This window comes from Orcinus orca, chromosome 19 (genome assembly GCF_937001465.1).
Source record: "Orcinus orca chromosome 19, mOrcOrc1.1, whole genome shotgun sequence".
Lineage (NCBI taxonomy): Eukaryota > Metazoa > Chordata > Mammalia > Artiodactyla > Delphinidae > Orcinus > Orcinus orca.
In genome coordinates, this window is record NC_064577.1 from 52,518,244 (window position 1) to 52,532,780 (window position 14,537).

At 48.1% G+C, this 14,537-nt stretch overlaps 1 protein-coding gene across 9 annotated transcripts in view; it reads right to left on the reverse strand.

Moving 5' to 3' along the window:
- MSI2 (musashi RNA binding protein 2) overlaps positions 1–14,537 on the reverse strand; it is a 389,547-nt gene that overhangs the window by 230,011 nt on the left and 144,999 nt on the right. The window lies entirely within an intron of this gene.

A 14,537-nucleotide genomic window follows, 5' to 3' on the forward strand; every position in this document is an offset into this window, starting at 1 on the left:
ACCTTTACCACCAGTCACTGGTAGAAAGGTACATCAGTACCACCTCCCTGGGGGACAGTTTGACACCAAACAGCAAACTGTACACTGTATTATTATCTGCTTATTGTCAGTTCCTAGAAGTGGAACTGCTGGGTCAAATGTATAGCACGAGCAGGAGAGAAATGCATTCACAAGGGCAGTCCTGACAGCACTGGTTATGAGACCAAATAATGATAACGATACGGAAAACAACCTAAACGTTCCTAACTAAGGGTTTGAGTAAGGCAGTCACGGTACGTGGGTGTCACAGAAACAATACAAGCGTCCAATATGGTGATACGGAAAGATGTCTCCGACATATCACTGAACAGAACAAGCACTCTGGCAAGCAACACAGAGGATCCCATTTCTCTAAACGTGTACACAACCATTTATATAAACATATGTATGTTTACGTACGTGCAGACTGATCTGGAAAGCCACACCAAAACGTTACCATGGGTTATCTCGGGGCAATGAAATACGAGGGGAAACAGGTTTTAGTTCTTTGCTTACTTCTGTATTTAATTTTTTCCAGTACGCCTTTTGTTTTTAAACAAAATCATACCAGTGTTAAAAAATAAACTTCCTTCACGTACAGATCACCCAGTGCAGTGCGAAGTGTTGCACTTGCCTCATTCCTGATCCCAGCGGCTGATTTCCAGCTCTCGTTTTGGAATATTCCAGGACACCTCCTCGTGACCCAACCACAACCATGGTATACATATAGGAAGCTGAGTGGGATTGAAAGTGAGGGTAACGCAACTCTGCCGCCTGGGAAGAGATGCTTGCAGGAGCCAACCGGGATTTTCAAACCACTGCAAGTGCTTCCTGAATCCCTCGGGACCAGATCCTGTAGGATGACTAACCCTGCCCCAGGAAGGAAAAGGGGCCTAAAGACCAAGAGTTGGGCCTCATCAAATTGCAAAGATCAGGGGTCAGTTCCCAGGCACAGCCTCCGACACAGCCCAGAAGCTCTGCTGGGCCCGGCCCCGCAGGCAAGGGAGGCAGCTGTCTCCCCCTGTGCGCCACGGAGGCACTCCCATGCACGTGGCAGGTGGAGCCCTTAAAACGCAACACAGAAGCCCCCGCCTCCGGAGCAGCACACGCAAACCCCACAGCTCCAAGCCTCACGCCACATGCACCCTGGGAGGCTAGGAGGCAGCTCTTCCTCCAACTTCTGGAGCTAGGAGAATGTTTTCAAGGGAAGGACAGAGGGTGGGAGAGGGGGGAACCTGTCAGTCAAGCCCCAAGATGCACAGAACTACCGTCCCTCAGCTAGGAAACAAATGCTCAGAGAAACTAAGAGACGAATCCAAGAGCACAGAGCCACTGGGTAGAACTTCAAAGGTACGGCTGCTTTTGATCTTCAACCCGCAAGGCAACCTGGCAGGAAGGAGAGACAGCATTCCTCTCCTCCTGAATCATTCAGTCCTTCATTCTCTGGTTTGAAGAGTTTTAACAGAAGACGGCTACCATACATGGCTCTTTCTTTCCACGTAAAAAACGAGCTCTGAGAACATCCCAGATAGTTCAGGGTTCACGCCGCCCCAAAGGATCTGTGAGAAGAACTGGCCCTCGACACAACCAGCTGGAACATCACAGCGATTGCCCCTGCAGGAGATGTATATAATAAAAATTGAATGCTGCAGCATGAACTTCATACAAACTTGTCCTCTTGGTTTATTCATCAGAAATAATTATCTGTGCTTGCTTTCGCAAGAGCACATATTTTATAGGGTACATTAAAATTTAATGGATTTTTAATAATATCGTAACCGCCACAAGAGAAAAAAGTGGAAAAAGCCACACCACACGTTCTTGCCGCGTTTGGGTGGTTTGGCTCTAGCGCTGCGAAGAAAGAACTGATTTGGCGTGGAGCGGCGGGCAGGAGAGGATGAAGGGCCCCGAGGAGAGCACGAGAGGATGGAGGCATGAAAAGTTATACAGCTGACCACTGGCATGGGAGGCCTGTGCCGAGGGCAGGAAATTGAGGAAGACAAGATGCCAAGTTAACAGACTACCCTCCATGGTCAATTCTGCTTGATTTGACCTGACTCCGGGCCACGTGGGATCCAGTTCAGACCCAGAAGGAAGCAATGGTCATGCATAAAACAGACACTTCAAAATCGTGTCCCAGCCAACAGAATACAATTCTAGGTCCAGAACAGATTCAAACTGTCATTTAGCCCAACTTTATAGAAGGGAGAGCCGAAACCCAGAGAAGATAGATAAATGCTGCCCAAGATCACAAAAGGGGGACTTCCCTGGTGGCACAGTGGTTAAGAATCCGCCTGCCAATGCAGGGGACGTGGCTTCGAGCCCTGGTCTGGGAAGATCCCACATGCCACGGAGCAACTAAGCCCGTGCGCCACAACTACTGAGCCTGCACTCTAGAGCCCGTGAGCCACAACTACTGAGCCTGCACTCTAGAGCCTGTGAGCCAAAACTACTGAGCCCACGTGCCACAACTACTGAAGCCCGCGCACCTAGAGCCCGTGCTCTGAAACAAGAAAAGCCACCGCAATGAGAAGCCTGCACACCACAACGAAGAGTAGTCCCCGCTCACCGCAACTAGAGCGCACAGCAACGAAGACCGAATGCAGCCAAAAATAAAATTAAAAAAAAAATACATTTATTTTTAAAAAAACAAAAAACAAAAAAAGACCACAAAAGGAACTAGCAGGTAAGTCTTCAAATTTCTGCTGGGGCTTTTTCTATGACCTCTGTATGGCCCAAGTTAAAAGCATACACTTAAAAGCTAACTCTGACGGCAAAGATCATGCCAAGTCTTCAATAACCTGCTGGATTTCAAGTTTCACATTTTTAGCCATTTCTGAGAACTATTATTTTTCATGAGTCCCCCAATGGTTTTTAAATTTGACATGCATCACCAAAAAACCACTCTATTTTAACTTCTCAGGGAAAAATTTTTTCCCTCTCCCTACTGGACTCAAACCCACACATTTGAGGAACTCTTTACAGAACAGCATCCTGTCCCGAGGACAGGATGAGCTGCTTCCCTTTGTGCTCACAGAAAAGCTCCTACACAAGTGCCTGGTCCTGCGGTCCAGGGCTCCTGATGTGTCACCGGCACAGACACCGACATCTAATTCTGACCAAGGAAAGAAACATGTGGTATCCGGCCACCAATGATACATCCACAACCAGGCTGACTCACCCATTCGTGAGCCTGTTGCCAAAAATAACACCTTGCCAAATCTGTGTTTCCTAATCATTGACAAAGAAACGTCCAAATTAAAATGAAAAAGGCTTCGATGTCAAGTGAGGATGGTGATTTATCCGGTGCTTATTTATATAATGCACCGTGTCTCGGATAGGCACAGTTTTCCATGACATCAATTCAGGCAGCGAGTGGGCTTAACGATGACAATGAAGACTCCAGAACGAGCGCGGGACTGGAGTTCGCTGGCCCTAGACTAAGAGCTTCCTCTATCCCTGGGCAGCTCGGGCCACTACGCATGTACCTTCATGCCCCGGGGCCTCATCTTCCTCATCTATGACAAGGGATGTAAGGATATGCACCTGGCACGGGCACTGTAAGAACTATATGAAGAATTATATTTTTTAAATTATATAAAATGAATTATACTAAAAAATTATGTAAAATAAAAGCCGTCAGCGCAGTGCCTGGTACACCGCAAAGACCCAATTAATGATAGTTGCTATTTAAAGTACTCAGCATTTACTATCACTAAATGGGATTTGAATGGGTTGATAGTTCCTTCCAACTTTCCTATCTCGAACTATAATAGAAAAACCAGTAAACCGCTGTGTAATATTAAAGCCCCAAATATTGAACGTTGCAGCAGTAACTGCCTGCCGGGCCTCCAGATGCCACTTTGCCAACTTGTGATTTTGATTTATTTATTTACTTTGGTAGCAGAAGAATGAATTGGGGAAGAGGGAGAGAGGGAAAGAAGGAGAGAGGAAGGCCAACGACAGTCCAGAAGGTTCTACATGTCCAGGCCTGCCTCTCACTGCTACCTCCAGGGAAAACCCCTCTTCCCATCCTCTCCCTTCCCGCACCGGCACCAAGCCTCCCCCGTGACACCGTGCACTCCCCCCATGTGCACATGAGCCATAACTGTCTACAGCTGGAGATAGCAAGTCAAAGCAATCACGTGACCTCGCGGTGCCCACAGGCGCTTCAACTGAGGGTGAGAAGGACGGCCACGGGGCCATTAAGTGAGGACATTAAAAGCATCGATGTAGCTAGAACACATTAACCTGTAGAGGAAGCGAGGCTATAAGCTGCAGCTCCAGCGACCTCATAAAATGAGGCCTCCGTAATGGAACCAATATTACAGCCATTGATATAAATTATACCTCAGAACAGGGGAGAAGGGGGTGGGATGTAAAAATGGAACAAGTTCAAACTTCTTTTATTGTAATAGTCTCCAGTTGAGCATAATCACCAAAGCTATAGTGCGATACGATTGCCAAAACTAGACAAACATCTGTGAGATGGATTCATCTCAGAGGGAAGGCCAACAGCTTGTTATCATTAAAGCAGCGATGCTCGCTCTGCGCCTGAACTGCAGGCTGCCTTGTTACTGCATTTGCAGAGGCAATTGTACCAGATGTTGGCAACTATCTTCAGATAGATGAGAGGCACCTGCTGCGGAGGAAACTTAGCTCCTCATTGGCCTCCCTGAGCAGGGCGCAGGGAGGAAGGGGCAAGAAGGAGTGACCCTTCCAGACACCACTGGTGAGGCGCTGGTGACCAAAATTGACCAAGAGGGTCGGTTAAGCCTGCCTGCCCACCTGCTCCAACTCGGCTCCTGGTGCCAAAGAGCCAAGAAGCGTCCACAAGGTGCTGGAGGGAAGAGGCAGAAATGCGGGAGGCATCTAATTCAGGCAGGGGAAGTACAGAGCTCTGCACGACCAACTCCCTCCCCAGGTTGCTCTTGGTAACGGTCTCCCAGACTCTTGAAGAGATCCTAAATTTGAAACGTGGCTATGGACATCAATCATCATTAAACGGCAAACAGGCAATTTTCAAACCATGTCATGCTGACTCAGATGGAGACAAAGGCTCTGAAAGCAGGGAGAACAGGGACAAGAGAGATAAATACCACCCATGCCACCATGGACAAATAAAAGTCACGAGCGTCCGTAATTCATTTTTCAGGGCGCCCAGCACATCGGCCGCTAGTTAGCGGGCGGAAATGATTCACTCCAAAGTTGGCGGGGCCCACCCAGGTCCACCTTGCTGGGGGGTGGCCTAGCAGAAAGACATCCATAAAATGCAACCACAGACCCCGGGGGCAACCTGACTCCTTTTCAGCCAAGGGGGGTCACCAAGAGCCACCCAAGGGCTCAGCAGGTAGGTTCAACCCTGGAGGGCTGATGTTCTGCTGGTGAGGGGAAGTCAAATCATGGTTGCTGTTGTTAAAACGTTCCAATGTGGCCCCTCAGCTGGCCTCAGGGATGATTTCTGAACACGTGGTGATTCCCCTTCCTCTTGGGATTATCAGAGTTGAGCCAGGACACCTCATACTCCACTCATTCTTACCATGGTTGCTGAGACAAGAACGCAAGACACCGAAAACTGTCTCCAAAAGAGGCAGTAGCTGGGGCCTGGGGGTGGAGACAGGCCCAGCCAGGACCCGGGGGTCCTGGGGGAAATGACCAGGGTCACAGTGTTATTCTTGAACTTCAGTTTTCTCATCTGGGCAAGGTCTCCAGAGCCTTCTTTGGAGGTCTACACAGCTAGGAGCCCTAGACTGTCCTAGCCACAGCTAAAGAAATTAAGTGGCTTGGTCCAGATAGTTGAAAAATTTAATACACATGTTAAATTCTGTTTTGTACATCGACCAGTAGCCCAATCTGGGCGTACTCTAATATTTAGCCACAAAACAAAACATCTCTTTAGCCTGTAATTAAGGTTGTGTCATATCCTTAACCAATAAGAACTTCTTCCCTCTGTTAAAAAAAAAAAGCAACCCATACCTCAAAGTTCCTAGGGCAGAAATGACAAATTTTCAGAAAAACACTTACTAGAGAATACAGAAATCAAGGCATCAATTTAATTTCACACTCTACCTGCCTCGGACTAATTTGTGTAAATTACATTTCATACTAAGAAGCTCAGCCCACGTGACCACAATGGAGAAGTAAGCAGCTGGCATCCAACTGCGTTTTTCAGGTATAAGTGTACAGCTCTTCCTAGCGTGAGAACGTTTAGCTGAAAGTTCAATGCACGTTTTATATAAAAATTTCCAAGTGTTAATTTCCACATTTTCATCAACATGTCTGTGTCACTGGGTGTTTTTACAGACCTGAGGAGTGCAAATTAATCCACATGGACCAGGTTTTTTTCTTTTAGAAAAAATGGTTATAACCAAATTCTCAGCTCGTGGGTGTGAGTTTGCAGGGTAGAGGACGGCTGTAGGAAGCCGCACACAAGTTTTCATTTGGGCCTTCCGCGTTTAGGCACGTGGCGGAGCAGAAGCCACCAGCTAGCGTTCCCACGCACGCCGTCGGGAAGGAATCCTCTAGTGGTGGCTGCTACGGCCACACAGAGCGCCCAACGCGAAGCAGCAGCACCAGGTCGCCCAAGAAGAAGCAAGACCCCAGGGTCCTCGCCTGTCCACCCTAACATTGCTTGTGGGCTCTACTCTCTCTAGCTGGCCTTGTAGTTGCAGCTACTTACTTTGAAGGAGTTTTCCAAATGGATTGGAGGGGCAGCGTGAGACCACACGAAGTACCCTTCTGATGCATGTCTCCATTAAAAGGGCAAGTATTCTTCCAAGCAAGTATACGTATGCCCCCTCAAAGCAGTTTATGAAGGGCCCTAAAAACATCCACTATTCTGGGAAATCACTGCTTTCTTTGAGACTCCAGGTGGGGACTAGACATGTCTACAGCAACTTGCGCCAAATCTGGCCCGCTGCCTGTCTTTTTTTTTTTTTTAATAAATTTATTTATTATTTATTTACTTATGTCTGTGTTGGGTCTTCATTGCTGCGCGCGGGCTTTCCCTAGTTGCGGCGAGCGGGGGCTACTCTTCATTGCCGTGCACGGGCTTCTCATTATGGTGCTTTTCTTGTTGTGGAGCACGGGCTCTAGGCACGCGGGCTTCAGTAGTTGCGGCGCACAGGCTCAGTAATTGCGGCTCGCGGGCTTAGTTGCTCCATGGCATGTGGGATCTTCCTGGACCAGGGCTCGAACCTGTGTCTCCTGCATTGGCGGGTGGACTCTTAACCACTGTGCCTCCAGGGAAGTCCCCCGCTGCCTGTTTTTGTAAATAAAGTTTTACTGGAACACATCCAAGCTCACTCATTTGTGTATTTCCACGGCTGCTTTTCTGCTACAATGGCAGAGAGTCTGGCCCACAGAGTCCTGCTATCTGGCCCTTTACAGTCAGTGTGTCAACCCCTGCTCTACATGAGCATGGAGCTAGGAATGAAAATATGGATAAGAAAGAGTGACTCTATGATTCCTAGAAACTGGGAGGACTCAACACATCTGAAAATAAATGGTATTTTTTATTGTTGCCTTTAAAAAAAAAGGTATCTAGAATTAACACATTTGATCTGGAACATTCTATATAAACTTTCACTCCAGCGATGACAAGTTATGGGTTTTGCAGAAAACCACTAACTTCAACTATCATTCTGTTCTAGGTGCACCTGAGGGAGTCATCTTTGTCAATTTTCTTGGGCTGCCAAATCTATCCACTGGCAGGGCCCAGGGTAAACGCATCTGGGAAGCAATAATGAGAAGGAATATAACTGAGACACCCTAACTAATGCTCTGTGAGGTTCTCCAGCGCTGAAAAGATACTGTTCACTGTCCCACCCATCGGTCAAATAAACAAACTGGGCTTGTAGTTTCTGGTGGGGTTGAAGGGTAAGATCTCAGAGGGGAACTTTAAACTTGGCAAGAAGGGGAGAGTCTTTGGCGAAGGCAGGGTGAATCCAACTTGAACTTCGCCTCCTTCCCTGCCCTCCAGCCGATGAAGAGTCAGATTCGCTGTTTCAAGATTTATTGAAGTGAACATTCTCCTTTGCTTCTTTCCAGAGTGGGCACAGGCAGGGCTGCTGTCCTCAGGTGTGTGTGGACAAGACACACAGTGGGCTGCCTCCCACCCTCCATGCGAACTCTGATGGAACCCACAATAAATGTCTGTCAAGCACCTCTTCCAGGTCAGCACTCAGGGTGGTGCTCAGGCAAATGAAGATATGACCCACCTTCAGAGGCTGCCCTGGGCAAGAGGCAAGATGGCAGATGTAAACCATGGGAGGCAGAAGAGCGCAACAGCGGCCACTACATCCCCACCCATCAGTGATGGTCAGCAGGCTCCTGGCCTCTCTGCACTGCACTGCAGTTTTGTTTACGGGTGTCTCTACTCCTTGACCTTTGTGGGCAGGGACTCTGATCTCTGACCCCAACATGGTGCCCTATACCTAGTAGGCACACAAAAATCAGGTTACGGAATGAATGGAGGGTTGGACAAGCACAACCAGCTCAGGGCCTTTGAACAGCTGATGAAGACCTCCTTCCTCTGCCTCCGTCTGGCCCCATGGTCCCAACCGGCCAGGGTCCTGCCTGGCCCTGCATCCTTAAGAGCTCCTGAGTGTATTCTGCAGCCCTCCAGGAACCACCCCCCACCACCGCACTAACCTGCAGGCGTCCCTGAGCACAGGTCTACGAGGTAGACCAGCTACACGGAACAGGCTGAGACAAATCAGCGTAAAGCACCCCCAAAAAGGCAACCAAAAGCTGAGAAGCCCTTTGAGGGAGGGGCATTGACTTAAATACAACCAGACATGGTCTTCCCTGGTGGCGCAGCGGTTGAGAGTCTGCCTGCCGATGCAGGGGACGCCGGTTCGTGCCCCGGTCCGGGAAGATCCCACATGCCGCGGAGCGGCTGGGCCTGTGAGCCATGGACACTGAGCCTGCGCGTCCGGAGCCTGTGCTCCGCAACGGGGGAGGCCACAGCAGTGAGAGGCCCGCGTACCGCAAAAAAAAATAAAAAAAATACAACCAGACATGCCGTTGTCAAAAAAGGGGGCTACAAATAGACAGTTCTAGAAAAATCCTAGTCCATGAGAAGGCAGAAATTCCTATCAGAACAGGCTTTTTGAAATAACTTGCAAGTGAATTACAGCAGCTACTTCCTACGGGAGGGGAAATTATTTTAGGCGGCTTTCCAGTCCCACATGCTCCTTTAATCTAAGTCATATGCAAGAAATATTTATTGAGGGTGGAAGTCTCCCCATAGGTGTGTTTTAAGTGCAGGCCGCCCTGGAGCACTCCAGTTAGCTCTATAAAGCTGCCTAAAAGAACATTTTTAATGCACTGACTCGTTTGCTTTAAATTGAGTTCTCACTGCAAACAAATAAACCCCCCTACAAATAGCTGCTTTCCTGCGCCGACGGCCTCTGCTGCCAGGCATGCGCCAAGTTCTTGGGGACGCCACCATTAAGATGGTGGTTTTCCATAGAAACTTGGCATTTATCATAGCGAGAGCATTATCTTCTCAACAGACGCTGACAATTTGTCCTATTCCTCCCTTGAGAGAATCCTGTAAGATCACGTTTGCTTCCCCTGCATGCCGTTTCTCCGACTACAACATTTCTTTGCCTGGAAAGAAAATATTGTGACTCCTTGCCATGTTCACTTCATTAGCATAAGAGGAAAAAAAGCCAAATCCTCCCATTGGCCTCCCCCACAGTAGCTCCAGCTGGGTTAAATCTAGCAGGATCTCAGATGCAGGACTTCTGTGGCTCGGGATTTGTCATAGAGCTGTTACAGAGGGACGGGGCAGAGGCTGGGAGAGGCCAAGAAACTAGCCCTTTTAACAACTGAAAGACATTCCATTTGACACGCAGGGGGTGTGTCGTGCAGACTGTGGTGGGGAGTTTACAGGATGGGGGGGCGGTGAACCTGGTGAAGTCAGCAGTTTGGGACTTCGGACGCAGGAGGGGCAGGGGGTGTGAAAAACGAGAGAGAGAGAGAGAGAGAGAGAGAGAGAGAGAGAGAGAGAGAGAGAGAGAGAATATGAATGTGGGGAGGGGAGATTCTCACGGAGCAGACATCGGCAAACTTGTCTTTTAATTCTTACACTGCTTCTCCCCACCCTCACCATAAATGACTTTGTATGCTCACTTAAGAGACAAGAAATGAGTCTCAGGACAGTGAAATCACCAGCCCCAGGGCACAACACTAGTGGCAAATGATGGCATCTGGATTCAAACTCAGGTCTACCTGATCCCAAAGTCCAGAATCGTTCAATTTCATCCCACGCAGCCTTGACAATTCCCAAGAGCCCGGCAGTAAACGCCAGCGGCATCCCTCTGTTCTTTCGAGAGGGAAAAAATGTGCCCACAAATGAGTTCTCTCTGTCCACAGCCAGATTTCCCAGCATCAGAGATGTCTGTGCTTTGGCTTAATGCTGTTGAACCCGTTCTCACCCCCCAGCCTGGCTGATCACAAAAAGGCAAGTCCGGGGAGAAGCTGCGAGAGCCCACCTGCTACCTCCACCCCAGGGAGAGCCACGCATCCACGGGGTCGCAATCAATCAATGCTCCTGCCGGCTTCTGAAAACCACAGACCCTACTGGACACCTGCCACTCAGCAGGCCCGTTGTTTTTCTTAGACCAAAGACAGAAAGAGGAGCAGGGGAAGGTGCAACCTGAGATGCATCAGAGCCCACTTCACCCTCCTCCGATCCGTCCCTTCTCTGGGGCAGCCGCGCATCCACCCTCGACACCAAGACCTGCCTGAGAATCTACCGGCTCCGGAAAAGGCCTTGCTGACCAGCTCCACCTGCCCAGATAGCCTCTCAGTTCTAACAAGCTTTTACTCCATGGTGGAAATAGCTCATTTATCCCGGGCTTCAGGGGAAAGATAGGATCCACATAAGGAAATGCTCCCGATGACTGAATATATTCTCTTAAAGCCCCATTTCATAAAAGAAAAATCATAATTTTGCCATTTGAAATGCCTCCAATGTCTGGCATAGCCCCGCCCTCTGATACAGAGGCCCACGCATCCCACCACTATTTACTGAGTACCAACTACGGCCCAGCCCCTGGGCCCACGCTGGTGCCGCACACGGTTAGGAAACAGACCCAGCCCCGCCTCAGTGGAACCTGCAGTCTCCTCGGGGCAAAGAGGTTACATGTAAATTTGATTTTTTTTTTTTTCTGATAAACCAAGATCCCCTCTTTTGTTCTCCTTTGTGGAGTCTTCCAGCTCCTGGTTTGATTTCTTTATGAGACAATCTGTAGTTACTTTACGTTTACTATTTACTCGTTTGCTCTTCGCTGGTGCTCTCCAACCTCATCCGAAAACATCTACAAGGAAGCAGGGACCTTGTCTGTTTTGTTCATGGCTGCGCCCTGGCTCCTAGCTCAGGGCCTGGCATTCAGAAGATCGGGTGAATGAATCAATGAACAATGAACGACGTGCGAGGCTGCAGACGAGATGCCTTCTGGACCTAACGAGGAAGGATGGCTGTTTCCCTGCACCAAATGGTCCTACAATGTGGTACTTTTTTGTTGTTGTTGTTGTTGCGGTACGCGGGCCTCTCACTGTCGTGGCCTCTCCCGTTGCGGAGCGCAGGCTCCGGACGCGCAGGCTCAGTGGCCATGGCTCACGGGCCCAGCCGCTCCGCAGCATGTGGGATCTTCCCAGACCGGGGCACGAACCCGTGTCCCCTGCATCGGCAGGCGGACTCCCAACCACTGCGCCACCAGGGAAGCCCCAATGTGGTACTTTTTAAGACTGAAATCTTTTTGTTTTTATAGGTTTCTCTCCCTCCTCTTTACATTGAATTTATTAACAACATCTTCCCACCCCTTAATGTTTGCAATAAATTCGAAAACCAGAAGACCAAGCTTATTAGACTCAGGAAAGAAAACTTAAATGAGGATGTGGAAAGCTCTCTCAAGAGGCTAAATAAGCTCAATAAACAGGTTAGTAGATCAATATATATAAATATATTTTAATAAACACCGGTTAAGTGATACTGGGACAATTTCCAGACCGTATCCTCTATTCTTCCCCCCCGCCCCCAAAAACAAAACAGTTTATGTATTCAAGCAAGTTTAAAGAGCTCGTCAGCAGGGTCCAACCGAAAGAATTCTCTTTTGGCCCGTATCAGTTCAGTGTTTTCCATCAAAGCCAGAGCAGCCTGAAGTCAGTTCCACAAACTCGAGGCATCAGGGTAGCTGGAATGAACTCAAGATACGTGCCATTGAAAACTAAAGGAAACTCAATCTTCATGTTCAGGTGAAGAGGACCCAGGAAAGACTTTCAATTTGTGTTATCCCCGAGGTGGGAGGAAGAACTGAGTGGGAAGCCCACCCAAAAGACAGATGGGAGGGATGGAAAAGCGAGAGAGAGGGGAGAGGGAGGGAGAGAGAGAGAGAGAGAGAGAGAGAGAGAGAGAGTGTGTGTGTGTGTGTGTGGCGAGGCTACTGCTGGAGAGGATGGGAGCGGCAATGCCAGAGGCGGAACCTGAGTCTTAGGATGAAAATAACAGCAGCTCATGTTTCTACCGTTTATTAAACACTTAGTTTCTGGCAGGATGCTAAGAACTATATATGCCTTAGTTCATTTACCTGTCTCGACAGTCCTATACAGTATCATCCCCATCCTACAGATAAAGCAACTCAGGAAGAAAGGAGTTAAATGACCTGCCCACGGTTACAGAGCTAATAAATAGATGGGCTGGATTTGACACCGGACAGTCTGAGTATAAAAAAATCTATGTCCTCATTACCAGGCAATATGCTAAACCAGGGGGTCGGCAAACTCTGGGTAAGAGCCCAATCCTGCAGCCTTCTGTTTTTTGTAAATAAAGTTTTATTGGAACACAGCCACAACCACTCATTTTCATACCGTCTATGACTGCTGTCATTCCTGCTACAATGGCAGAGTTGAGTGGTTGTGAGAGACCATCTGGGCCACAAAACTGAAAACAGTTATTATCTGGCCCTTTACAGAAAAAGTATGCCAACCCCTATGCTGAACAGTAGTGATTCTCAGCATTTCTACCCAAGTACTCCTAGTGATCAAGTAAATCCTGGGACAGCCCAGAATGACGGGGCACAGAGCCTAGTGCAGCAAGGAGCCTATCCTGAAATGTCTCCAAATCTCAAGGTTTTTCAAAAACAATTATGCAAATTTTGCAGTCCATGCCATAATATTTGTTCCAATGTAATATATGTTTTAAACAAACCACCATCAAGTCACAGTCGGCTTCCTGCAAGATATGTCACAGAAATCCTACGGCCCAGCACACTGCTAGGCACAAGCGCTCACACACCTGAGGGAGGTGGCCCAGCCCAGCAGCCCTCATGGAGCTACAAGCTCAGGCCTTCTGGCCAGGGCTCAGGTCTGCACCTCGGCCCACCGCTGTCTGGCTGTGGCTCCTGCGCAAGTCCTTCACGCTCCCCCAGCCTTCCTTTCCTAACTTTCAAATGGGGATAATCCCCCCACCCCACAGGGCCGTTGGGACAATTACAAGTCAAAAGGCACATGAAAGGTTTGGGCAAACAGCGATCTCTGAATCTCAACATATGCCAACTTAGTTGGAATGGAGACCTGAGACATCAATAAATCCTCCTTTTTGCTTCTAAAACACACCTATCAATAAAGGAAATGGGGTGGTCTTTTTATTTTTTTTAATTTTTTATTGAAGTAGAGTTGATTTATAATGTTGTGTTAGTTTCTGGTATATAGCAAAGTGATTCAGTTTTATATATATGTAAATATATATATTCCTTTTCATATTCTTTTCCATTATGGTTTATTACAAGATATTGGATACAGTTCCCTGTGTTATACAATAGGACCTTGTTATTTATCCATCCTATATATAATAGTTTGCATCTACTAGTCCAAACTACCAATCCAACCCTCCCCTGCCCCCCCTTCCCCTTGGCAACCACGAGTCTCTTCTCTACGTCTGTGAGTCTGTTTCTGTTTCATAGAGCTCATTTGTGTCATATTTTAGATTCCACATATAAGTGATACCATATGGTATTTGTCTTTCTCTTTCTGACTTACTTTGCTTAGTATGAGGCTCTAGGTCCATCCATGTAGCTGCAAATGGCATTATTTCATTCTTTTTTATGGCTGAGTAGTATTCCATTGTGTTTATATACCATATCTTCTTTATCCATTCGTCTGTCGATGGACATTTAGGTTGCTTCCATGCCTTGGCTACTGTAAATAGTGCTGCAATGAACACAGGGGCGCATGTATCTTTTGGAAGTATGGTTTTGTCCGGATATGTGCCCAGGAGTGGGATTGCTGGCTCATATAATGACTCTATTTTGAGTTTTTTGAGGAACCTCCATACTGTTTTTCATAGTGGCTGCACCAATTTACATTCGGGGTGGTCTTTTTTTTTTTTTGCGGTACGCGGGCCTCTCACTGTTGTGGCTCTCCCGTTGCGGAGCACAGGCTCCGGACGCGCAGGCTCAGCGGCCATGGCTCACGGACCCAGCCACTCCGCGGCATGTGGGATCTTCCCG